Raw genomic sequence first — 25,711 nt, forward strand, 5'->3', positions numbered from 1 at the left:
TTGTGCCCACTGACTGTCCTGCCACTGCACACCACTTGAAAAGATCCTGGCTCCAATTTCTTTGCATTCTCCCTTCAGGTATTTACACACATTGATGAGATTCCCCCTTAAGCCTTCTCTTCTCCATGCTGGACAGTCCCAGCTCTCTCAGCCTATTCCCATATGAGAGATGCTGCAGTCCCTTAATCATCTTCACGGTCCTTTGCTGGACTCTCTCCAGTAGCTCCAGATCTCTTTTTTGCATTGGAGAGTTCAGAACTGGACACAGTACTCCAGATACTGCAAGGATCAAATCTGGGAAATATCTGTTCATCTATTCCAATAATACATACATTAAAACAATGTAGAAGTACTATGAAAACTTAAAGTTAAAAAAACAGCCAACCAAACAAACAAAAAACACAGAAAAGTAGGGTCAGAAGTTCCTATATAGCAACAACACTAAATGCAGTGAATGAAATTTCAGGTTCATTACTGAGCAGATGAATACAAAGCACTCTCTGAACAATAGAAGGGTAAGCATGTCTGCTCTGGAGAGGATGAAACATGGCAAATCATCCATTAATAAGTATCTATTTCTTTAACAAATGTCTAATCGTTCAGCAGAGTAATTTAATGTTCTGTATTAAGCTAAGAGGCGCACGGATTAAAATACCCACATCAATGGTCTCTGTTCAGTATTCTCTACTCACTTCCACCAAAACATTAACAAACCTCAGTAGGGAATTTTCCTGAGAAGATCAGCTAATAATGTATTGTACCCTGCAAATGAACCCTTAAACCTCTATAGTTGATTTTTGTCTACCAAACCACAAAACTGTCTTTCTTTCCTCCTTCTGTTAAGAATCCTCTCCACCCCTATATATAAGCCAAGATCTAACTCTAGTTATTAAATCTAAAGAACAGTTTAAGGCAAAGCCAGAATTTAGTCATTAATACAAACTCAAATAAAGCCAATCGTTAAGTACGTATATTTCAGGTGAAATAGAGGATTGAAATTAGGAGGCCTGTGGAAATAGTTAAAAAAAAAAAAAAAAAAAAAAAAGCAGTTAGTAACTGACAAAAAGCAACTACTAAGAAATGCTTCCAGGCTACCAAGCAGCAAAGCCTGTAAGAGAGACGGTGGATCTATTTGACCAATGGGAACTGAAGGGAAACACTCTGTTCAAAAGTGGCATTGCAGAGTAGTTCAATGACAGCTCTGTTGGGGTCTGCCCCCAAATGACTATTTGGAAAACCACCTGCCTCAAGAGCTAATGGACCCAACCTTTTGCTTGATGCCAACTGTAAAACGTAGCATGAAATCAACTCAAGGAAAGGGACTTGCAGTAATATGAAACCAGGGTCAAAGAGAAAATATTTTATACTCCTATGTTTATGAAAATAAAGATGAGGAACATTTAGTGATATACCAGAAGACACTGTGTTGATTAAAAGGTAATTAGTAGCTGCAGTATCTTATAAGTTACCAAGATTGAAAACCAGTGAACTTAAAAAGTAAGCAGTTGCACTTCTCAGAAGGAATGCTAACTATTATTAAAAACCTGGGAGAAATGAGGGGTAAAAATGTACTTGTCTTTAAAAGTAGGACAAGCAAAACCTGCATCAGTAACAGACAGCTGACAAACATACCAGCTGAAGGATAGGATTCATCAAACACTAAAACAAGTACACTCTGATAGGGGTAAACATCTTGAATCTCCATTTTACTGTATGAAATGATGAAGCACTCGGAACGCAGGGAGATCACATTTCACACACTCTAGCACATTAAATGTCCCTGGAATTAGCTAGGAATCTAGCTTAAAAACAAATAGTATGTGCTTAGAATTACAGAATATCTATACTAACAAGCCTAATAACAGATTCCGCTTAAATACTGCAGATACTAGATCTTAATGACTGCATGGTTTTGACCACAATTGGAATTACAAAGAAATGCCACCTCTAGCACAGGACAGGGAGAACGGAGGGCTACATAGAGCCATGCTTTTCTCTTAAGTCTCTTTCTGGTATTAGCCATTCCTTTTTATGTGTATGTATCAAAATTATGCAGTTTCTTTCATCCAGGAACCTGAAAATATTTCACATCTAACAGAATTAGGTGCAATAGTGCTTCCTGGCTTAAGGCTAGCCTCAGTACAGTACTTACATGCTTCATTTGTAAGCACTTCACCAGACAGGAGTGTAGAGGCTACACCTGGGCCAGGACACAGACATGTTTACCATGATCCTCAATGTGTTTTGGCCCAAGTCAACTAGCAGTGCCCCACACAGATCCTGCATGCAGCTGAGGTGAAAGCATTGGCCAAAGACCATTCCCACCCACTGCTCTGGGTGCAGCCTGATATAAGCAAACTTATCCGTATGCATGAGAATGAAGTCATGCCAGATTCTCTCTCATTTTATTTATTATATAGTACCGTATTCTCAGGTAATGTGGTTTTATTCAATAACCATTTAATGGAACACAAAAATAGTGCAGAGACCAGACAACGGAAAGTACTTCCCATGCTAGAGACCAGGCTACTTTTTGCGCTTTATGTCCCCACAAGAATAAGTCTCAAACTCACTTTGTCATCATATCAGCACTTCAACAGGAATGAGACAAAAATGAGAGAGGGAAATTCCCTGTCAAGAAAGGCTGTGAACTCAGGCCCTCCGTTTTCTGGGAGAAAGTCCTTGTTTGTAGCAGGTACAGCAACAGCATTGCAGTAGTCACGATAATTTAAGGATACATACAAAGTCTGAAGGAGAAGTCAGTATCTTTTTAAGACTAACTGATGCAGTGAGACAAAAACAAGTTTCCTTCGGGTCTGGAGATTTGTTGGCAGGCAGGATAAGCGTTGGTGCTCCTACTGATGCCTTCCAACGGGCTATGACAGGGTACACAAGGCTGTCAGAGCATCTGTCAGGGACAGGGCTAGGAAGTGGGACAGACCAACCCCAAATCTGCATTCCTTCACACTTTCCAAATGATTACGTATCGTAATCTCTAATCACCTCCAGGCCAGTGATGAGCATACATTAAGCCCACTTATGCAGACTGTATTAAGTGTGACTACACTTCTGCAAAATTATACAAAATACATGGATTGATGTACGGCAAGGCTCCACATCAAGGGTCAAACGTCCTTCTCACAGTTGTAAGGATATTTTTTCTTTTTACATTTTTGAAGTAATGCTAATGTAAAGCAAATTACTTAACATCAGGGCATGATATCTTAACAAAAGTGGTGATCTTAAACCTAAGGAAGTGCTGTCCTCTCCACAACATTCCCTACAGACTATCTAGAGGCTGACATGGTATACTTCCAGGTAGGTGAAACTGGTCAGTCTCAGAGCTGGGAAGGTGCATTGGCAAGGAAGGAGAGTCTCCCAGCGCTCAGCGTTACCCAGGAAAACTCTGCATCTGGCAGCAGGACCTTGGGGAACACACCTGAACTCACCAGGGCCACTGGGCAGCTTGTCACTCATCCATGGCTATGTTGTTTTGTGCAGTTTGCTCTTGTCACTTGGATCTGAGTGGGCATTCAGAGAAGCAGAACTGTCACATTAAAAAGGAGGAGGGGAAAAAAAAAAAAAGAATTTAGGCAGCCTGCAAGATTTTGCACAATCTGAGCATGGGTTTTCAGGAAAAGCATTTTTCGATTTTATATTCCTATAGTTCTTTTAAATTCATTACTGTATTTAGAGCTTGGGCTCTATTTTTCACTATGAACAATAACTTATTTCTTAACCAGTCTCTCTCACAACTGTATCTTTTGTAAACTGCAGTCACCCTTGTTGCTAGTAATATGTATTTTGGGGGAATGATTTAAATGACAAAATGCTTACTTGTAACAACAAAAGAAATGATACAATATAAGCTGAGTTTTAATAACTGAAAAGATCTTTAATTAAAATTGCTTTCCATTCAGGAGCTAGAGTTTTATTTAACCAGCTGCCCTATGAAAGTTATTACCTAGAGTTTTCATTTTCCCAGTACAGAGCTGCAGAAAAGATTTTATTCTGGTGAATGAAGGGATGTACAACAGCAAGGACAAAGCTCACTTAAACTAACAATGGAACCATGGCAAAAGTCATAACCTTCTGCTGTCTTAGGGGAAGCACACTTTCTGAATATAATCTCCCTGATTATGCCTAGTATGCAAAACGCAGTTTTATATCTGCAGCTCAAATAGATTTCAGTATTACCACTGAATACTAATCACTGATGCAAAAAACGTACAGCTCCCTCAAGGCATTTCAAAAATCTTGATTATTTAATCAGTGCTCTTGATTTATAAGGCGAGCTGGTTGATGACTACCAAAATGTGACACATTGGACACTATCCAGATGGAATGCCAGTTTTCATTTGAGGTTAAAGAGGTAAAACTCTAAAAGAGAGGTTTTCCAGTATCCTGAACTAGAGAGAGAGTTATATCAGATGATAAATAAAACCTGGCAGTTTGGCTTGCACATAATATTAAAACAGAAACTTCACTGAACTGTCAGTTGTAAAATGAAGTAATTAACTTTCTTTCTGATTATAGCTTTATTTTCTATTTCTACTATGTACTTTTTATTTATTTCATGTCTTCCACCCTAATGTCCCCTTGTCTTTCTAAATTGCATTTCTCTACTTTTTTACAAATACATAAGCAGTGAGTGCTGCCTTTTCCTAAGCACAGATTTTCCAAACAGCTGGATGCAAGATGTGAAGAGTTCAGTTTCTTTTCCCCACAACTACATAGATACATGCACTTAAAATAATTTGATATCTACATTTCTCTATATTAATATGTGCTTAGTCATAAGAAAAACATTTTAATCCCTGCTTTAAAATGCAATGGAACTATCAAAAATTCTTTATGATACAGATATATGTGTTACTTTAATTCCTGAATAGGTTTTACTACATAAATTGCTTGGGCTTTGACAATTCTATCTCCATCTTTAATTATCAACAATAACATTGCTACAGAAGGCTACTGTATAAAATTTCCAACTGTTTTCCTGTTAAGGCTTTAAAGAGAGGAAACTACTTCAAAATGAGATAGCGAGGAATTAAATTCATATTTAGGCACCTAATTCTAGGCCTGACCCCTAGAAGTTAGTTAGCAATCTGATCTTTTTATGTACATGCCATGTACAGGTATACTGAGGCCTAAGATTTCAACTGAATTTTGTAAATATTGTCCTTATTAGAAGCACTGACTGGCACTTACACATTCAAACCCAAATTACAACCGCAGAGAATTATTTCTGAGCCACATCGGTTCCTTGCACACGTGCTGCGGGGGGGGTTGGCCGGTGCTCTGCCCAGCCTGTGCTGCTGTCTTCATTGATACTTGTCTGAGCTACCAGTAGTAAAGCTAATGTGTCACCGAGGGTTCCCCCAGCTCTGCGGCAAGCGCTCAGCCCACCATTTGGGCAGAACTGAACACGTACCTACCGATACAAACAGCCCTGCGAACAAACAAGCAACTCGAAGGATAAGAGGCACCCTATAAGGCTAGCTTGGAGGTTAAAAGCAACCCCACACCCCAACGCTATCATCTCAAGCCTTCTAAAACCAAAATCACTACAATTGTAATTCAGACATAGGAACTTGATGGAAAGTTTAATTATAAACAAGCATTAAAAGTATCAAAAGCTGCCATCCGACCCCTTGTACATTTGCACCAGGCAATGGCCAAGGTAACAGCCATGACATTAAGCACCCTGTGCAATGGGAAGAATCTTTCCTGGGAGTCAATGAAGAACTGGCGGGCACGCATGGGCCCGCTCCCTTGAAAAGGGGCCTTGCAGGAGCACAGGTGAGTGCAGGACTTGGCCTCGCATGGGGATAACGCTGCTCATGCAATCCCTGTGCCCTTGGACCCCTATCTCTCCCCCGTGAGTTGCTGTCACGTCATGTTTCCCTGTACCTGTACAGCAGGTGATCCAACTTGCACTGAAGTCTGCAGGACTTGGACCAAGCTCTCGGAGTGTGTCAAGGAGTGGGAGGCAGTGATACAGAGACACAAAGCTAAACTCAAGGCTCGCTTGCTTGGGTATGAGCAGCAGCACCGGCTGGAGCAACTTGCTGAGTGCAGCATAGCTATTTGCTTTCAAACTACCTTGTGTCAGACTTCGTTTTTGTGATCTTAGTTCACTACCTGTGTGACTAATACTCATAAAACATTTTTTTCTTTCCTCTTCATAAAAAGTTTGCTAGGAATCTCAACACTTTGTATGGCAATGGCGAGGCAAAAGGACCCCCAGAGAAACGCGTGGTGGCCAGAGCCCATGGGTGCCCTTCCCACTGGATAGCTCTGGCAATGTCAGCAGGGTGCCAGGCAGGCAGCACCCCACATGCCAAACTGCTCCCCAGTTTGTAGCAAGTGACACGTCCGCAGAGCCCTTGCATCTAGGTTTTGGCAAAATTGCAGATTTGTATTCTGTTATGAAGCCAAACCATTTTAATAACTACAAGAGTTTGCCTATAAAATCTGTGTTCTTTGGGACTGTACCCTTGACAATTACATCCCTATAACTTTATCTGTACATATGGATTTGTATCGTCTGAAGCTCTTGAAGGAGTATTGCACTTGACTGGACCTGTGAATAAGGCAATCACGGGGCAGTTCAAATAACTGCATTATTTCATTTTCTGTCAGGAAGCCAAAAGTTCTGTTCGAAACACAGATGGCTATTCCCCTGTCATCTTCTAGCTCCTCAGCTGATCTCCTCACCATTTCAACTTCATTCTCCATAACAGTTGTCCCTGAAGAGTGAAGTTTTGAAGCCATTTCTCTGGACACATCTGAACCATTAAGGACTTCCAAAAAGGTAGGACCCTCCATTACACCTCTGCTATAAAGCCACCTCAATGGGCAGGAGTCACCGCTCCAGGTCAACCTCTCCACATCCTGATATAGACATATGTTGTGTAATCATATATTTAATCTTACCTATAGCTTTAATTCTACTTCCAACTTTGTTCCTATTTATGTCTCAAACTTGAACTAACATTTACATTTATTTTATTTTTTTTTTAATAAAAAGAAACCAAAATACTCTTGGCAAAGCATCTCACAAGAAACATCTTGTGGATGGGTACGTAGGGCTTGTGGTTAACAGAACATTGACTGCATAATAGGGAGGGACAAGCAAATTATCTGAATACTTTCATGCACCTGACACCAGCTGCAAGATAGCGCTGTGTTAGGTCAGGAGAGAGAGCTAACATACTTTAGGCAAACATTTGGAAATGTCATTATTCTTAAATGCCATTACAAGCAATGACAATACAAAAATCTATGTTCAAAGCTGTCTATGTTAAAGAACAACTTTTCTGTTTATTTGCTGCAAAACCTATAGTGCTTTTATCAGAAGCATATGGGATGCAGTAAACTACTATTTTTTCCAGTTGCAACCGGTGCAACTACAGCAGGAAACATCTTACAGAGTTTCCATACTTCAGAGAGGCTAGGATTAAGTAAATGTTCAGCACTTCTGACTCTTCGAACAAAGACTGTTAGAGAAGGTGAAAGCAATCTTCTAATACTGCCTTGCAAAATGGGCTTCACAAAAAATAATCTACAGTAACATCAACATGGATGGAAACTGTACCTGAGACACAACAACATGAATGTAGGTTTATTTGTGAAAATAGTACAGAAATCCTGTTTTCAACAGATATGTTGACTCCAATCTGTCTTACACATGTGGCATATGTTATTTGAACACATGTAGTAGGAAAACACTCCTTTCCAGAATTTGAATGTGTGCCATATGCCATTAAAAACAGAAAGCAGAACAAAATTTGATTTTCTTAGTGGGAATCCTGTTATTTTGTAGGATTACAAAAGGGCCATAACACTTCAATCACTGGAAATTCTCCTTTATATATATATATATATATGTATATGCATATTGCATATGTAGGGAGAGAAAATCTATCTGCTTCCAGAGTATTCTGGTTTACAAGGAGAGAGAACTGAGAGACTTTACTCCTTCCATTTATACAAAACTTTTTCAAAACTGATAACTCAATTCAAAGGCAAGAAACTTAATAGTACTTAACTGTATGGCCTCTAACATGTCATGCTGATTGAATTCATATGATCTTATATACTTGGTCATCAAAAGGCCTTTATTTTTCTCAATTAAAATCACAGAGTCAATGCATCTTGCCTAGAAAATAAACTAAATTCATATACATTACCTCTGAGCAATGAGAAATAGCACTGATTGAATAGGGCTGTTTAAATCTCTGCGGTTGGCAGTGTTCATCAGCGAATTTGTTTACAAAGTGGAAAGAATGAGATACTGTCAAAGAATGAAAAATAAAAGCGAGATTTCTTGGGAAGGAGACATCCGTCTTTTTCTATTTGTAAATGCTGACGAGCAGGGTTTAAGGAGGGCTAATGTCATCCATTCATCTTAATTAAAGAGTTAATTGCTCGTGTATCCTGATTTGGTTAGCTGATCTTAGTAGCATGAAAAGTGTTTGCTTCCATGTATTTTATTGACCACTATAATGACATCATCAGTAAGACTCAGGATTTATTCATGCCTCAGCCCAAACTCATAACTTTAACAGCCTCCTACATGATAAAACTTTCAAGAGGGAAGCAGTCCGTCAGCACGGTGCAGAATACCGAGAGGTCTGTTCAGACCCTGTTCAGAAACTGTTAAAATGTCTCAGTTCAGCTGTCATTGAAGTATTACTTCAAAGTCTAGAGTCATGAAGATAAGTAAAAAGTAATTTTAAAGACTAGTTCTCAGCAAATGTATATATGGAAATAGAGTATAAAACATCTAAAAATCGCATATCAAATATAAGCAAGAGACTTATTACTATTCAATTTTTCACATCTGTAGTCATAGTCAAGTAAGCACTGACACAAAAACAGGCGAGGTTGACAGCATGTTCTATGGATTAAAGACCAAATTGGTTTAGTCACATGTCTTACAACACAAAGGGGGGAAACTCAGATCTAAAGAAAGACCAGTTAACTAACTAGGAAGTCTGTGAGTTTTTTCTGTACGATACCTTTTAACATTTATTGCAATTCTTGATGATATTTCTTAAAGATTCTTCACAAGAATGAAATTAATTTTTACACAAGAAGGAACAGAACAGTACTACCAATTTTGATTATTCAGTGCCACAGTACTTAAAAATGGAAAAAAAACCAAAACACATTACATACAAAACCTAATACATGATACCCGCTTATCTCAGTAACGAGTCTTCAGAAGTGATCTATTTATGTTATGCTACTTTCACGGGATCAATTTCTGTTGTTAATAATGCACATCACTAACACGAAGGGTCGAACCAGCCTTCAGGATGCACCACACACCAAATGTAACTCATCCCAGCACAGTCTCGCATGCTGTGAGCACTAACTGCATTTGGTAACAGTCAGAGGATAGCTGCTGTTCTGTGCTCTCCCATAATGTCTAGAAGGCACTAAGAATAATGTGATGGGGTGCTACAGATCATCTAGTTTTACGAACTTCACGGCGGACTTCACTTTATAAGTGTTTTCCTTATTGCGTTTAAACTTCTCAGCTGACTGGTTCAGAGGCCAGTACTGGCTCCCTGTGCTTTATCTGCCAGACAGGAGATTCTTATTTTTAATACTAATCGGGTTTCCATGTTTTCTCAGGGAAAATAAATAAATAAATAAATAAATAAAATGTAATACAATTTAAATGTAATAATCTCTGTATGACATGAATATTGCGTCTCTCATGGAAAAGCAGCAGGCAAGTCCATGGCATACAACAGGGTATGGTGTATTGGTCCCCAGCTCACCCCAGACCAAGGCAGCCTCAGAACCCGAACCAGTCTGCCTGTATCATCTTGATGCTGCCTCCAAACTAAGTAGCCCACTGAGAAGCAGTTTATGTGAACACACACACAGGGCCATGCTTCTGCAGCTGCATTCCTCCTAGGTCTCTAGCATGATGCCACTTGGCTCAGAAGCACACCTGCAGTCAGCTCGTATCTCTGTGTTATGCATGAGTGTGCAAGGTGGATGTAGAGGGATCAGCACTAGAAATTGGGAGATGTGTTGGCTCTCACCCCCTGCCCTGCTGGGTAACCGTTACTTCAGCTCACTCTGCCCCAGTTATCCCTCAAATCACCTCCATCTCCTTTTAGAGATACCTTAAAATTCAGTCATGGAGAAGTGCTAACAGAGTTGATTGGTGTTACTAGTTCTGAATAGTTAGCTACTGGAAAAGGCAGCAGGACAAACACACGGGGTTTACAATGAGCGAATCAGAGCAATTCAGGTTGTACGGGACCTCAGGAGGTCATCTGTCCCAACCCTGAGCTCAATGCAGGAATTGCTCCAGATGTGACAAAGTCAAGGATAGAGACTCCACAGCCTCCCTGGACAACCTGCTCCAGGGCTAGACCATCCTCAGGCAAGGACCTTTTTTCTTTGTGTCAAGGAACATCTATGGCTAAGGAGAGGAAGACCATACAGCAGGATTTCTCAGTGGTGTTTAGATGTTACTCATTATGTTCTTTCATAGCTCAACTCCAATTAAAAAAAATCTTTTTATTGGTTACAGATTGTTCCATTTGTTACTGAAATTCTTCTACACCAAACTCAGGGCACAGTGGCCCTCAGTGCTGCACAGAGGCAGGCGCAGACGTGCCGGGACTCTCGCACTGTGTCGTGCTCACCAACAAGCTTTCCATTGGCTCAGAAATCTGCCCCGACTCCTCTGGCTGACAGCTGCAGCACAGTGTAGTAACCAGGGAACTACTCAGACCGAGTTTGAGCCTTCAAACCATGCCGATGCCTGCTCTTTCAAGATCTTACAGCAATTGGTGACCTTGGAAATAGTTTTAAACAACCACAACTCTTTTATTAATCTTAAATCTCCCCTGTTATCTTCAGATTCTTTCTTCTCTCATGCCAATGCTTAAATTATAAAGTAAGTTCATAAAATAAACACTTAAGGGAAAAACTAAACATCTTCCTGGATACAGACTGTGGACTAGGAGCAATGACTGTCACTTTTGAAAGCTCCTTTACATAACATTAAAATAGAATGTGAATAAAAAGTAAAGCCTAGCATTTTGTTGTTGAACGGAAAATGCTAAAATAAAACCTCCAGTGGCTTGTAAAGTATTCAGTTCAGTCTTTAGCAATAACACCTTTTGATTTGTAAAGCTTCTATACTATCTGAAAATAACCTGAAAAATAAAGTTTTAAAAGTTTTCTTTAACTAGTTAAAAAACCACCCACTGTAACGTGAATAGAGAGAAGTTTATAAGCAAAACCTTATTTTGAGATAACACATTTTTGAATTACTATACTATAATTTTTGTACACTGTATCAGGCAATGGCTAGTGCAACTTCTTATAACATTACTAGCTTACTAATAAACATGTGCATGAAGCAGAACGGCGCACACAACTTATAATTCTTTGGCTGTGCCTAGTAACATAAACAAGTCTGATACCATCAGCTGAAGAATTGAGGAAATAAACCATTCGAAAGACTGATGTAAAGGATTGGACATGCTAAAAGAGATGGTGGAAAGAGGCTGCTAAGAAATGGAGCGACATTCAGAAGTGAAGCAATAGACCCACAATGATTTGTGAATGGAAATAAACATAACCATGAGAAAATGCTCCATCAACATAAGAGCCACAACAAAGCTGCGAATCTCAAGATAAACAAAAATTGTTTTTGAAGAGAAAAAGAGCATGCTAGGTAGGACTTCAAAGACTAGAAAAGATCTAATAGACACAAATGAATAACAAAATAATAATAATAATAAAAAGACATACCGAAAAAATTATACTAAGCACAAGATCAACTTACTCTATGTCCCTGGTACTACGTTAACCCTTCGGTGCCATCACAGTGGAATCAACTTAGTAATTAAAGAGAATGAATGTTGCAATGCCACAACAGTCAGATGCCTTTACTCAGCTCTGCATTTCCTCTCCTATGCCTGCCTCTTCAACCCTCCATCCTGTGTTTCACCCCACTATATTTCTCTAACACCACACCTGTAGTTTACTTCTTGGCTGGAAGGCACAACAGCCCAGCTCTTTATCATGCTGCTCCCGTGCCTACCCATAGAAAGCACAACTGCTGTTCCAGAAAGAAACCACACAAATCATTGTGCCCTGGGTGGAAAGCTCACTCGACATTGTATTTCCAGTCACAGAGAACAGGAGACATTGGCATTCAAAATAGGGACATCAAGTAGGTAATTAAATGTCATACCAGTCCTAGCATAGAAAACACTGATGTTACAAGAAATACTGGTTTTCTAAATTCAGAAACATCCACAAAGAATATTTTTAACTAGATAAAAAGAAAAGTCAGGTTACACTATGACTTCATACACAATACACTGCAGCATTCTTTAGTATTGGTTCTGAATCACTGACTCAAGCAGGATCTTTTGTCACTGGCTTTAGCAGAACAGAACTAGATATTAATGGACTAAAAATTAGCTATTTTCCTCATATGTATATATATTAATTTGAATCCAGAGAAAATATGTAACATCACTCATCTACAGGAAGATAGGATGGTAGGCTGAAATGAATCTAAATTGTGCTGGGAAGCCTATAAACTAAGTGGCTGCCACACAGAACCTAGACCCGGAAAAGTGATTTAAGTAAAATATCCAAGTCCAACACGTGTTCAATGCTGGATGAAAACAGAAACGAAATTTCTATGGAATTTACCTTCTATTATCTTTGCAGCTGGGTTTGGTTGGCTGGTTGTTTGTTTTCTTCCAGAATTGCATCCTCACAGCTTACTCCGTATCTAAGGACCTCTCTCCTGAGCTACCCATCAAGAACAGCATGCTGCAGAAACTTTTGAAGAAAATCTTGGTAATGATGCATACACTTCTAAACACTTACTCGAGTCCCTTTTTCAACAATTTTGGTAGCCATTGAAAATGTGTGTATTGTTTTTGTTCAGTACATACATAGTATGGCATGAAAAGCAAGCTATCTTTACAGCAAGGCCAGGCAAAGATTTGATTTGAGCTGGTCATTTCCATGGAAAAGATCCTTTATATGCAATTACTAATGACATTACAACTGTCTGCAGTTGACTTCAAGAGCTAGCTGTATTGTAGCAGACAATATTTGATAACGTAGCTTGCAATCTCAAAAAAAGACAAGAGAACAGAAACTGTCCTGTAAAAAAAATTGCTTCAGAACCATTGTGGTTTAACCTGGCAGGCAGCTGAGCACCACGCAGCTGGTCACTCACCCCCCTGCCACCTGTGGGATGGGGTAGAGAACTGTAAAAAGATAAAATTTGTGGGTTGAGATAAAAAATAGTTTAATAGGACAGAAAAGGAGAGGATAATAAAAACAATAAATATGTAGAATAAATATGTACAAAGTGAGTGATGCACAATGCAATTGCTCAATGTCCACTGACTGACACCCAGACAGACCCTGAGCAGTGGCCACCCCCCGAGCCGTTACTGCCAACACGGCACCACATGGGATATCCCTGAGGCCAGCCTGGGTTAGCTGTCCTGGTCCTGTCCCCTCCCCACTCCTGGTTCACCCGCAGCCTCCTCACTGACAAGGCAGCACGAGGAGCTGCAATGTCCTTGCATAGCTCGGCAACAACTGAAACATCGGTGTGTTATCGGCATGATTCTCATCCTAAACCCAAACCACAGCATTGTATCAGCCACCATTCCTCTATCCCAGCCAAAAACAAAACAAAAATCCAGTAAATGAATCACAGTTTCAGGTTGATATGATAAAAAATAAGATGTCTGAATCAAGAGTGCACTTGCTTTGTGGTTAATTGTAGATTTCAATACCTAGAGGTACCTGCAAGGCACTTAGCACTGTATTTGCCTAAATGTCATCCCATTGTAGATACAGAATGGGAATAAATAGACAGATTGGTCTAGTGCATGTTGTTTGGATTTGGAAGAAGAATCTCAAAAATGTGAACCCTAACTGAGCCAATTCTTTATTATGTGCTGCTGCTAAGCTACAAAAGACTTCTGTTTTTCTTGTTTTCTGGTACACTTTGAAGCTAGTGCGACTCATCTCTCAGAAGTGACCCTTCCTAATCAAACCCATCATCATATTGATGAATCCTAATAAAAACAAGCCTCTAAAAATGTCTATATTTGTGGCTGTAAGCGTTGAGACTGACTCAGGTAAAATTTTCTTCATAATTGGAGCCCAGATTGCTACATTTTATAATCTGCTCTACTGCAGCCATTTAATCTGATAATCCCTTTCTGTCCTGTCTTCTCAAATCTTACAGTCACATGAATGACTGTGAACAGAAACACAATGCCAGGCTGAGGTAAGGAGCTGACAAATAAACACTGATGTCACTAGTACACAAGACTGAATATACGTTACCAGAGTATCTATCAAAACTGACATTTAATAGCTTAACTTCTATAGAAGGAAAACAACAAAGTTGACCCCCACACACCTCACCCTTTGGGCATTCAGTCTTGCTTTTACAGTGGATTAAAATCTTCTGGAAAGTAACCGTGTCTAAAGGTAAGGGGCATGGGGGGTGCTTTATCTACTTCAGCACACAGCCAAGATTTTATTTTTTCAAGTGTTTTTCTCCTTTTAACTATAACATATTAGCTGCTGGTGGCCCTTGGAAAGCTAGCAGATCATATGATGCTGGCTCTCCTTCTTTCCATCTGCTAGCCTACATCACAAGAAAACTAAAATATATACTAAAGATTACTTTTTTAATGAAACCAATTACTACAGATGCTACGAGGTTCTCACATGAGCATAAAAGGCTTCACGTCAACATCTCTGTTAAAGTAAACCTCATCTGGAAAGTTGGAAATCCCTGTCTTTTAGGGTCTTTCATTAGTAGCACACACTAAACAATGATCACTGCTGTACGATGAGAGACAAATTAATGAATCAAACATTACAGATTTCATCACATTGGTTCATTTGCATTTAAGCTGGTTTCCAGCTCTGTCATGCATTTGCTTTTAAACGAGCCCCTGTGGATAGTGCTGCAATGTTTGATTCATTAATTTGTTTTTCAGTGTACAGCAATGCTCACTGTTCAGTATATATGGTGAAATACTTTGAAAATACTTGTTCTTAACAACCTATCTTTTATTTTAACAAAGAAATAATAACTCTGAAGAAGGAAATGCTGGCCATTTTGCAGACGCATCCCCTGCCAAATCTCCCAGTTGCTGCCCCAGCTCATTGTTATCCCACTGTGATATTATCTGGATTAAGTCTTCACAGCTTGCTTTCACATATTCTACAATTTCATAAAGCTTTGAGCCAGCTCTTTGGGTTAGTATCATGATGCCCAATTCAGCTCCTGGGAAGTTAGAGGTGGCTTTAAGCCTTTACTCTCTGATCCTTGGATCAGTCCCAAAGAGTAACTTAGATCAGCCTCCCGGATGCTCGGTGACATTCTGCCACTGGTGTGCCTAGTACACCGTTTTCCTCCAAATTATAACAGAGTGGGCTGCTTGGCAAAGCTACCTCTGTGAGAGCTGCAAAACTTTGGAATTGGTTTTTGGTTCATAACAGCTTGAATTTGGTGACCTTACACTACGCTGAAATCACCATCTGTTTTAGAAGAAGAAAGAGAGATGTTCCATATCCATAGCCGGTCAGTGCATGGAGACAAACGTTTTGGTAATTAGTTGGGTAGTTGAGTTACCAAGTTCCTATCTGAACCTCACATTTTTTAAGTTTATGTACTCAAATATAACACTAATTATGCATTACAGTGTTCTTGTAGAGGTCATTGCTCATACCTAATTCTAATAAAATAAATAAATGTGGCAAATTAAAAAGATGGAAGTTGTTTCAGGCACTAGCAATTGAAAAGAATATACTTCTGTAGCTAGATCTTCCTCTCTTCTAACACTGTCATGACAGATTGCGGGGTTATAAAGGCAAGCCCACTTGACAAGAGGATACATTTGGAGTATGGGATACAATGGAAATGAGGGACTAAGTGAGCTTAATTGAGCTTTTTTTTTTTTTCTTTCTCCTGAAGCAGGCAAGTTTTCATATGTTGAGAAGTGGAGTTAAATTGCATCAGCACATTATATTGTGCAGCCATTTTCCTCCCACTTTACTCTTCTTTAAAAAAAGAAAAAAAAATAAAAGAACAAAAGAAAATATCAGCAACCTGCTACACAGGTTCAACAGGAAAAATAAACTTAATTGACACCAAAGAAGAGAAAGTAAACAAGACAGAAAGGCACAATCTTAAAGCCATGTTTCAGAGCTCTTAAATGGATATTAACATCATTCTCTCTTTTGCCAACCCAAAGCAATCAACAGATACAAATCTACATTAAAAACAACAACAACAACAAAACAACAACAACAAAAACAAAACCCTACACCAAGTGCCATCTACACAAACTCTACCATACAAGCAGAATAATGTGCTATCAGGAGAGCTTAAGTGGGCTGTGTATGAAATGTTGCTCTCTACTGATTAACACACAGTCTTCTGTTTCCATCAAAGAAAGCCCATGGGAAAGACTATTAATTTCCAGTGCCAGTGCAGAAAGGGGGGATAAGATTGTACTGGACACTTATGCCCTTAGAAAAATAGCTTGGCATTTTTCCTAAAATGTGTTCCAGAAGGCTGTGCAGCCATTCAGCGAGAGCTGGACTGGCTGGAGAGATGGGCAGGAAGAAACCAAATGAGGTTTAACAAGAGCAAGTGTAGAGTCCTGCACCTGGGAAGGAACAACCGGACGTATCAGTACAGGCTGGGGGACGACCTGCTGGAGAGGAGCTCTGAGGAGAAGGACCTGGGGGTCCTGGTGGACGACAGGTTGACCATGAGCCAGCAGTGTGCCCTCGTGGCCAAGGGGGCCAATGGGATCCTGGCATGCATTAAAAGGAGCGTGGCCAGCAGGTCAAGGGAGGTGATCCTCCCCCTCTACTCCACCCTGGTCAGGCCTCACCTGGAGTACTGTGTCCAGTTCTGGGCTCCCCGGTACAAAAAAAAAGACAGGGATCTTCTGGAAAGAGTCCAGCAGAGGGCCACAAAGATGATACGGGGCCTGGAGCATCTTCCCTATGAAGAAAGGCTGAGAGACCTGGGTCTGTTCAGCCTGGAGAAAAGAAGACTGAGAGGGGATCTCATCAATGAGATTTCATTACCCCTTGTCCTGTCCCCACAAACCACTGAAAAGAGGTTGGCCATATTCCTCTGTCTCCCACACGTCAGGTATTTATAAACATTGATGAGATCCTCTCTCAGTCTTCTTTTCTCCAGGCTGAAGCCTTCTGGCGTGTCAGCCACTCCTCAATGACAGCTTTGTGTCACTGGCGTACTTGCTGAGGGCAGACACTATTCCCTCATCAAGGTCGTCGATGAAGACGTTGAACAAGACCGGACCCAGCACCGACCCCTGGGGAACGCCGCTAGTCACAGGTCTCCAGCCGGACTCTGCGCCACCGATCACCACCCTCTGAGCACGGCCAGTCAGCCAGTTCTCAACCCACCTAACTGTCCACTCCTCTATCCCACACTTTCTCAGCTTTGCTATCAGGATGTCATGGGAGACAGTATAGAAAGCCTTGCTAAAGTCAAGGTAGATGACATCCACTGCTCTCCCCCCATCTACCCAGCTGGTGATGCCATCATAGAAGGCAACGAGGTTGGTCGAGCACGACTTCCCCTTGGTGAACCCGTGCTGACTACTCCTCATAACATTCTTCTCTTCCAATTGCTTGGAGATGACATCCAGAACAAGCTGTTCCAACACCTTTCAAGGGACAGAGGTGAGACTGACTGGCCTGTAGTTTCCTGGATCCTCCTTCTTGCCCTTCTTAAAGACTGGAGTGACACTAGCTATCCTCCAAACTTCAGGCACCTCTCCTGCTCTCCAGGACCTTTCAAAGATGATAGAGAGTGGTTCGGCTATTACCTCTGCCAACTCCCTTAGCACACATGGATGCATCCCATCAGGACCCATGGATTTGTGTGGGTTGAGCCCACTCACACACTCCCGAACCACTCTCTCGTCAATCACGGGGGATCCCTCCATTTCCCAGCCCCTTTCTCCTCCTGCCAGGATTGAGGAGTCCTGGGGGAGGAGTCCTTGAAGCAAAGACTGAAGCAAAGAAAGCATTCAGTATCTCTGCCTTCTCAGTGTCTCCCGTTATCCGGACACCCCCATCGTTCAGCAAGGGACCCACATTACCCCTAATCTTCCTTTTATGGTTTACGTACTTAAAAAAAAATCCTTCTTATTAACTTTTATCTCTTTTGCAAGCCTCATCTCTAGGTGGGCTTTAGCCTTCCTCGTCGTGTCCCTGCAGGCCCTGACAACACTTCTATACTCCTCCCAAGAGGACAGGCCCTTTTTCCACATTTCATAGACCTTCCTCTTCCTTTTGATCTTGTCGATGAGCTCCTTGCTCATCCACGCAGGTCTCCTGCCCCCCTTCCCTGATTTCCTACTCTTAGGGATGCACCGATCCTGAGCTTGGAAGAAGTGCTGTTTAAATGTTGCCCAGCTCTCACAAGCACTCTTGCCTTCTAGCAACCTAGCCCATGAGATACCCCCAAGCAGGTCCTGGAAGAGGTCGAAGTTGGCTCTCCGAAAGTCCAGGGTAGCAATCCTGCTTTTAGCCTTTCTTCTTCCACCAAGTTCCATCTTGAACTCTACCCATGGTCGCTGCATCCCAAGCTGCCCCCAGCCTTCACATCGCTAACAAGCCCATCCCTGTTGGTAAGGACAAGGTCCAGATGCACCCCCTGCCTCGTTGGCTCCTCCACCACCTGTGTCAGAAAATTGTCTTCAACGCCTTGTAGGAAGCGTTTGGACTGCGCGTGCCTGGCCGAGTTGCTTACCCAACAGATATCTGGATAATTGAAGTCCCCCATGAGAACCAGTGCCCGGGATCGTGAGGCTACTACCAGCTGCTTGTAGAAGGCCTCATCAACCTCCTCCTCCTGATCTGGTGACCTGTAGTACACCCCCACAACAGTGTCCCCCATACCAGCCCACCCCTTAATTCTCACCCACAAGCTCTCCACTTGTCCTTCACCCTCCCTCAGGTGGAGCTGGGTACACTCTAATTGCTCCCCCACATAAAGGGCAACCCACCCCCTTGCTTCCCCAGCCTGTCTTTTCTAAAAAGGACGTAGCCTTCCATGACAGCATTCCAGTCATGCGAGCTGTCCCACCACGTCTCTGTGATTGCAACGAGATCGTGGCCCTGCGACTGAACGCAGATCTCGAGCTCATCCTGTTTATTTCCCATCCTCTGCGCATTGGTATACAGGCATTTTAGGGAAGCAGCAGGCGCAGTTACCCCTGGAGCGATGCAAGAAGAAGATTACGGACGGGGTATCAGGATCATTACCTTCTCTGAGGAGCCCTCAGACAATCCTATGGGACAACTCAGAGGTTTTTCCCTACTATCTTCAACAGTGACAGCAGTGACAACTTCCCCCAGCCCTTCTCTTTAGCTCCCCTCCCTTCCCCCGTCAAACCTAGTTTAAAGCCCTGGTAATCAGCCCAGAGAGCTTGCTCCCCAACACACTTGTGCCCCACTTGCTGAGTGGGGCTTTTCTTCCTTGAAAGATCATATTTCACAAAGACAGATCAAATGCTACCAGGGAAAGCTAGACTGTCTTCATATGAATGCAAGAATTATAAATATTCTTGTAGGAGCTTGCACAATCCAGTTACAAGACAATTTTGTATTAAATGCCCAATTAGGTCACTCTTGCTCAAGGAAGAGATCATTTGCTTATACATGTAAGTATACTGAATGAAATAAATATGGCAACAAATACTCAAAAAGAGGAGCATCAAGATGAAAATATGGAACTCAGTATCTTAGAAAACTAATGTCTTCTCACCAGCTCTCACCGTCAGACTCGCATGCAGCTAGAGCAGTAATGACAGTGCAAAAAAGAAATCTTTTCATGAACAGATGTGGGTGCTGTCCTACTACTGACTTAATCACAAGAAACTTTTTGGCTAGTTGCTTCTTTAACTCATAAAACACCTCAAGTGCACAGCATGTCTTATGCTATTAAAATACCTGACTTCGAAACAAATAGCACATTATCTGATCTCACAGTATGTTGGTCTGCTTTCAGAAATCAACCATTTAAAAAACCCCCAAGAACTCAAGCCACCCTTGCAATTCTATACCCCTGGCAGGCAAAACAATGAACAAACAAACCAGCAGTTCCAAACTGCAGAGTGTAAGGCTCATGTTAAACACCAGGGAATTCATGTTATCTAAGATAAGGCATTTGGAAGCCAGGCACTTAGCCACCTACAGAAGGTGACTCTTCTCACTTTATGGTGGATTTTACAACTCTAGTGACTCTGTTCACTGAAACATGAGTCCAGAAGACTAATTCTGACTTGACACCTGTATTTTAGATGGCAAAGTTTGATGAAATTAGTTTCAACCTAATCAAATCATAAAAAGCTTAGTTAAATACAACAGATTGCTTACAGTGCCTAAGAATTTCCATCACTCTTCTTAACAAACACAGCAGTTTAATCTGTCAGGAGTAGTGAGGTGGAGTTTTATGATAGAAGATACTGGGAAAGTTAGCCAACATTCTGGTTAACTCTTCCTCTGCTCTATCCAATATTTAGAAATTCCATTTTATTTATCCATTAAAGAAAATTGATTCAACAGAAACATCAATGTACAAATAAGCTCAAAACGTGAGAATGAAAAATTCCTCCCTTACTTCTCACTGATATCCTTTCCATTTAAAAAAAATAAAAACAACTCACATATCAATTAAACTCACCTGTTAATTAAAAGCTTGTCTGGAAAAAAAAATGCTAGTTGGAAGCAAAAGAAAGTGTAAAAAGTATCTGAATGTTAAAGCTTTGAATTTTAATTACTTACTCCCAGGTTCGTTTGTGATCCCTCAGGTGTTGGCTGGGCAACAGCAAAGAACTGGAAAAAATAAACAAAATTATTTTGTAATTCCTGCTGTGGGGAACAAAATGCATTGAGAAGGCTTCCAATTTTCTCTTCTTATTTTGTTTAGAATTAGTCTTTATTAATGTATTTATAAGAAAGTATCCACACACAAAGAAGAAAGATTCTGGAAGATTACAGGCAACTACAGTGAATAATTGTTCTACAAATTTGACTTTTTTTTTTTTTTTTAATAATATAAGAGTTCCTATTGTGTTTCTCTCACAATGGAGAATATCACTATAATTATAAAAGGGAGAATAATGTATAAAAATTGGCATAAGGTCTAAAGTTTTTATCAGATCACCAGTTGCATGTATATATTAAATTTGATGTACTGTTTATTGTATATGCACTTAAATAAAGAAGACATTATTAAATCTAACAAAAATCCTGGAACTCGGAATTTGATCCTTTCTCTCTAGCTATTATATAATAGCTGGATATTTGACCACCTTCCTTCTTTTCTAGATTTCCTTCTTTTTTAGATGAATGATATTTTTTATTAACAGATGATACTTCATCTTAAGAAAGGGAGTCTGGAAATGAAATATAGAGACAGTGAATAGTTCTGCTGGCTCTCAGAAAGACAATCAACCTCACCTCCTCAAACCCCTTAATATTTTAACAACCTGAAATTTTGAAACTGTCCTTTTCTTAAAGATAAACATCTGGGATTCCTAAGGTTTCTGATGACTCTGTGTGTGTGAAAAACTGGGCCATCCAAATCAGAAGAGTTGCACATTCAGTGCTCTAAGAACTGGAATTAATACTTTCATTTTTTTCATTACATACACATAGCATATGTACATCTGCCTTATGCAGCCCAATTGTCAATAAAGTACTCTTGCAAATTAACTTGCATGCAAGCAGATGACAATATGCAACTGAAGTAACTGTGTTCATACAATGCATATAATGCGTCTTCCTCACCTTATTTCAGATTGAGTCTCAAATTGCACTTAACTCTTCAAAAGAAATATAAATGACAAACAGTTCATTTACTATGGATATAAACCACATTCAAATATACAGAGTGAAATACTATGCAGAAACTGAACATGTAAGAATGTGGTTATTCATTTCTGATACAGGTTATAAAACAGTTAAAGAAGCAAATGCTTCTTTAAACTGCATTTAAGGACCTAGTAATGTGAAATAATTTAGATCCCACTTGTATTAAGCTCATGGTTAAGGTCTTCGCATCAGATGACCAAGACTTTATGAACTGTAACAGCACAAGTCATTTCTGGCTATTACACTCATCTTAGGGCTACTGTTCAAGCAATATACATTCAGTTATGTATTCAAATAGAGGCTTCTTCTCATCGCATTCCACTAATAACTCTGAATTTTCTGAAATTCAGTATTTTTAGGAAATTAAAATATTAAAGTACATTAGGAGTGGGTGAAGAATGAGCCAAAATAAATTTTGTCAGAGTTAAAAAAACAAGCACAAAACAAACAAAACAAGCAGGCTTGTATCATCCATTTTGTTTCCAAGCTGAATGTCTTTCAAATGGAGACAATATCTTGTTTACTGCAGTCATTGATGTTGGAATTCAGCGACCTGGGAGACAGGCCTTATAAGCAGAATCTTATTTATAATGGAGAATGCATTGCACCAGAAGTAGCCATGATGCATTCAAATACCCAGGCTACAATTACTGAGACATCTTATGAATCTGTAATTCATAAGGGGATGCTTTATGAAAATTCAAGACATCAGCAGGTCTTATGTAGGTTACTTGTAAATATGACTTTAAAAATTAATACATATTCTTTCTAGAAGAATGAGAATCTCTGAAAAAAGGATGGTGACATACAGCTTAACTTCAACATTAATTGCTGAGGAGAATCTTCTCTGAAAAAGGTTGGTGGCACACAGCTTAACTGCAACATTAATTGCTGAGGAATTATTTGTAGGTAACAAAGTGTAATTTCAAACGTTTTTATTTAAATGTATATTCAAATGACAATTAAATTTCCTATTGTTATTTATAAAATGCCTTCCTTTTCCAGCATGGGATGGGCCCACTCCAAAGTGATGTAAATAACTTCTAGAATATTTTACACCCAAGCAAAGCATTATTCCAGTGACAACAGAATGGACTGCAGACACAGCGGTATTACAACTAATTTGCAAGTATGTAAGATAACAAAGGGGGAAGGATAAAATGGGTTATCCAAAAGGGTGGATAACATCCATCACATATGGGATTCCCATCTATTTCATTCATGAGAAATTATATTCAAAAACATGACATGAAAACGTATCAGAGGAAAAAGTTTCCAAAATTACTGAATGCAGACAAGCTGGGGTCCCTGAGTATGCCCCACAACAAGGTGTGCGATGTGAAGCTCATCCTAAATTTGACTTTTGAAGCTATAAAAGCATCTGTCAAGCCACATCAGGAATGTCTACATTTGTGTTTTGCCTAATCTGCCAACTGTATAATCTTTCCTTCTAAAAACATCAACTGCTGATTGTGGATACACTGGTCTGAGAAAAATGTTCCTGACATTGACAGTCACTGAATAAGTCACAGAGAGTCACAAAAGTTTTTTTATTACCAATTATAATAGCCACTGGACTCTTTTATTTGCTTTTATTTTACTGATCCTCTAGAAATGAGAGTGGAGGATAGAAATTCTGTTAAATTTTTTTTCCGATCACTAATTTTTGTCTATATCTAAAGTATGAGGAAATTTTTTGCATCCTTTTATGTTTATGACTGAACAACTAAATTAGGAGGAACAAACAGTGGGAAAATACATTGCAAGTTTTCTAAATGTTTTGCATTCTGCAGAGTCTTTAATAAAAACACCAGCTGGAAATAATGGTAAGTTCCTAGGAGAAATGGTAAATGCTAAAAAAAAAAAATCATTCTCAGTCTAATGCTCATGACTTTTTTTCTCTTTCACCCTAGTTACCTTTTTTTCTTTTCCCTTTTTCTGTATATATTCTTGAATTATTCTCCTCTTCATATATACATTCTATTCTTAAAATTCAAATGTGCTTAAACAACAAAACAAAACCTTAACAATTCTGTTTCCAGCAACCATTTGTCAGTACACTAGCTCAGTTCCAAATTGCTCTGAAAGTGTTATTTAAAAAGCAATAAGAAGTTCTTATTCATGCGGTCATGCTTTTTTGTTACTCTTACTTGTTGGCATCCAAGACGAATTCCAATATTTTCTGCATATTACTGTTAATTTATGCTTCCTGGGGAGTGGCCATTCCTTTCCTTTATGGCAGCAATCAATGAGAACTTCTCAACAGTTATGAGACAGAATCCCATTTTAAAATGGCAAATCATATTAAGTTTCTATATGATCCTTGCTCCTTTGCCAGCATGTCTGATCCATTTCCAGAGTACACGAGTCAGGTTATGTGCCTTGGTTAATAAGTAAACAGTTCCTGTAAAACTTCTTTCTTCTCCCACCATCTTAACCCTCCATGTTGTTTGAAGAAATCCAAGTTATATTTCAAACAGGATCTCTTCTCTTCTTGTTCCCTGTCTTTTCTTTCTCTTTCTTTAAGAGGAGATTAGTAGTGTCTTAGGTCTGAAACTTCATAAGTGAAGCAAATCCCCTTTTGCTAGTGAAGCTTTTGGCAAGGCATTTTTCTGTGTTTTGTACAGTATGTTACCATCATGATCAGCACAGATTTTTTAAGTCCCACCAGCATGGTCTCTTAACGAGTGAGAAATTTCACTTTCCAAATTTTCTTAAAATGAGAAAAGGATAATATGTGTGAGTTAGAATGGAAATCATTCTCTCACTGTTGAGCACTTTTCTGGGTCTAGTCTTGGCAAATATGAAGAAATATACTTGCCATTATGATTAGTAATATAGGCATGCATCAACTGAGACAGGAACTATAGCTCCCAAGCCTATTTCAAGTTTCTACTAAACTTTTGAAGTGCTCAAATTAGCAAATTTTAGCCATTGCCACCTTAGTCTGCATTTGACATGACTGCAGCAAGCAGTTACTGATCAATTCTCTGATCAATTAGAACCTGATTTTGGACTTACTGCTATATTTAACAGTACAACTATTTTAGACATATACATTTCTGCTTTAATTTCTACATGATCTGTGTTTTTTTTTTTTCTAAATTTCTGTCTGGTGCTGAAGAGGGAAGTACAGAGCAAGACTCTTCCTTGGGACAGATCTACCTGTGCTGAGCTTAGTGGTGGTGCAGCACAGGAGAACACAGCTAATATGCGATATTTTCAGCCACTCGTATTTCACACCTAGAAGAGTGTGGGATGGGATCAAAAAGCTGCATTCTCCAGCCCTGTGCAAGACAACTCTTAACCACATACTGCTGCTTTTTCAATCCTGCCAATGAAGGGGAAAAAACAAAATCAGACTGTGAGCCCACACCGTAAGCTTGTTTGAAAAATATTTCTTTCAGATGAATGTTTCTAAGATTAGAGGTTGGGTCATGATTTTTCCTACTGGCATCACGGCCTTTGAGCAATTTGTAAATGTCCAATTTATATCAAAATATTATGGTGATGACTTTTGCTTATTTTTATTTTTATAAATGAGTATGAAATACTTTGTCAGTATAAAATAAAGAGCAGATCAATAGATCAGAAAAGGATCTGAGCAGAGCAACAATCATGCTATAAATTTCAGAGCTGAGCAATTTCCACACAAATAAAATAAAGCTGCAATGGGCAAACGGTTTCAGACTCTAAGTGTCAGACCACTGCTGTGTGACTGTGTTACAATCCC

At 39.8% G+C, this 25,711-nt stretch overlaps 1 protein-coding gene across 34 annotated transcripts in view; it reads right to left on the bottom strand.

Moving 5' to 3' along the window:
- TENM2 (teneurin transmembrane protein 2) overlaps positions 1–25,711 on the bottom strand; it is a 1,469,731-nt gene that overhangs the window by 691,934 nt on the left and 752,086 nt on the right. For 33 of the 34 annotated variants that reach the window (XM_080555516.1, XM_080555559.1, XM_080555513.1 and 30 more), the window contains one exon: positions 20,887–20,937. The exons of the other annotated variant lie outside the window; for it this stretch is intronic. The gene's annotated coding sequence lies outside the window, so the exon portion shown is untranslated. The remainder of the gene's footprint in view (positions 1–20,886; positions 20,938–25,711) is intronic. 34 annotated transcript variants of the gene reach the window in all.

The sequence above is a fragment of the Anser brachyrhynchus genome (genome assembly GCF_964034855.1).
Source record: "Anser brachyrhynchus genome assembly, chromosome: 14".
Taxonomy (NCBI): Eukaryota; Metazoa; Chordata; class Aves; order Anseriformes; family Anatidae; genus Anser; species Anser brachyrhynchus.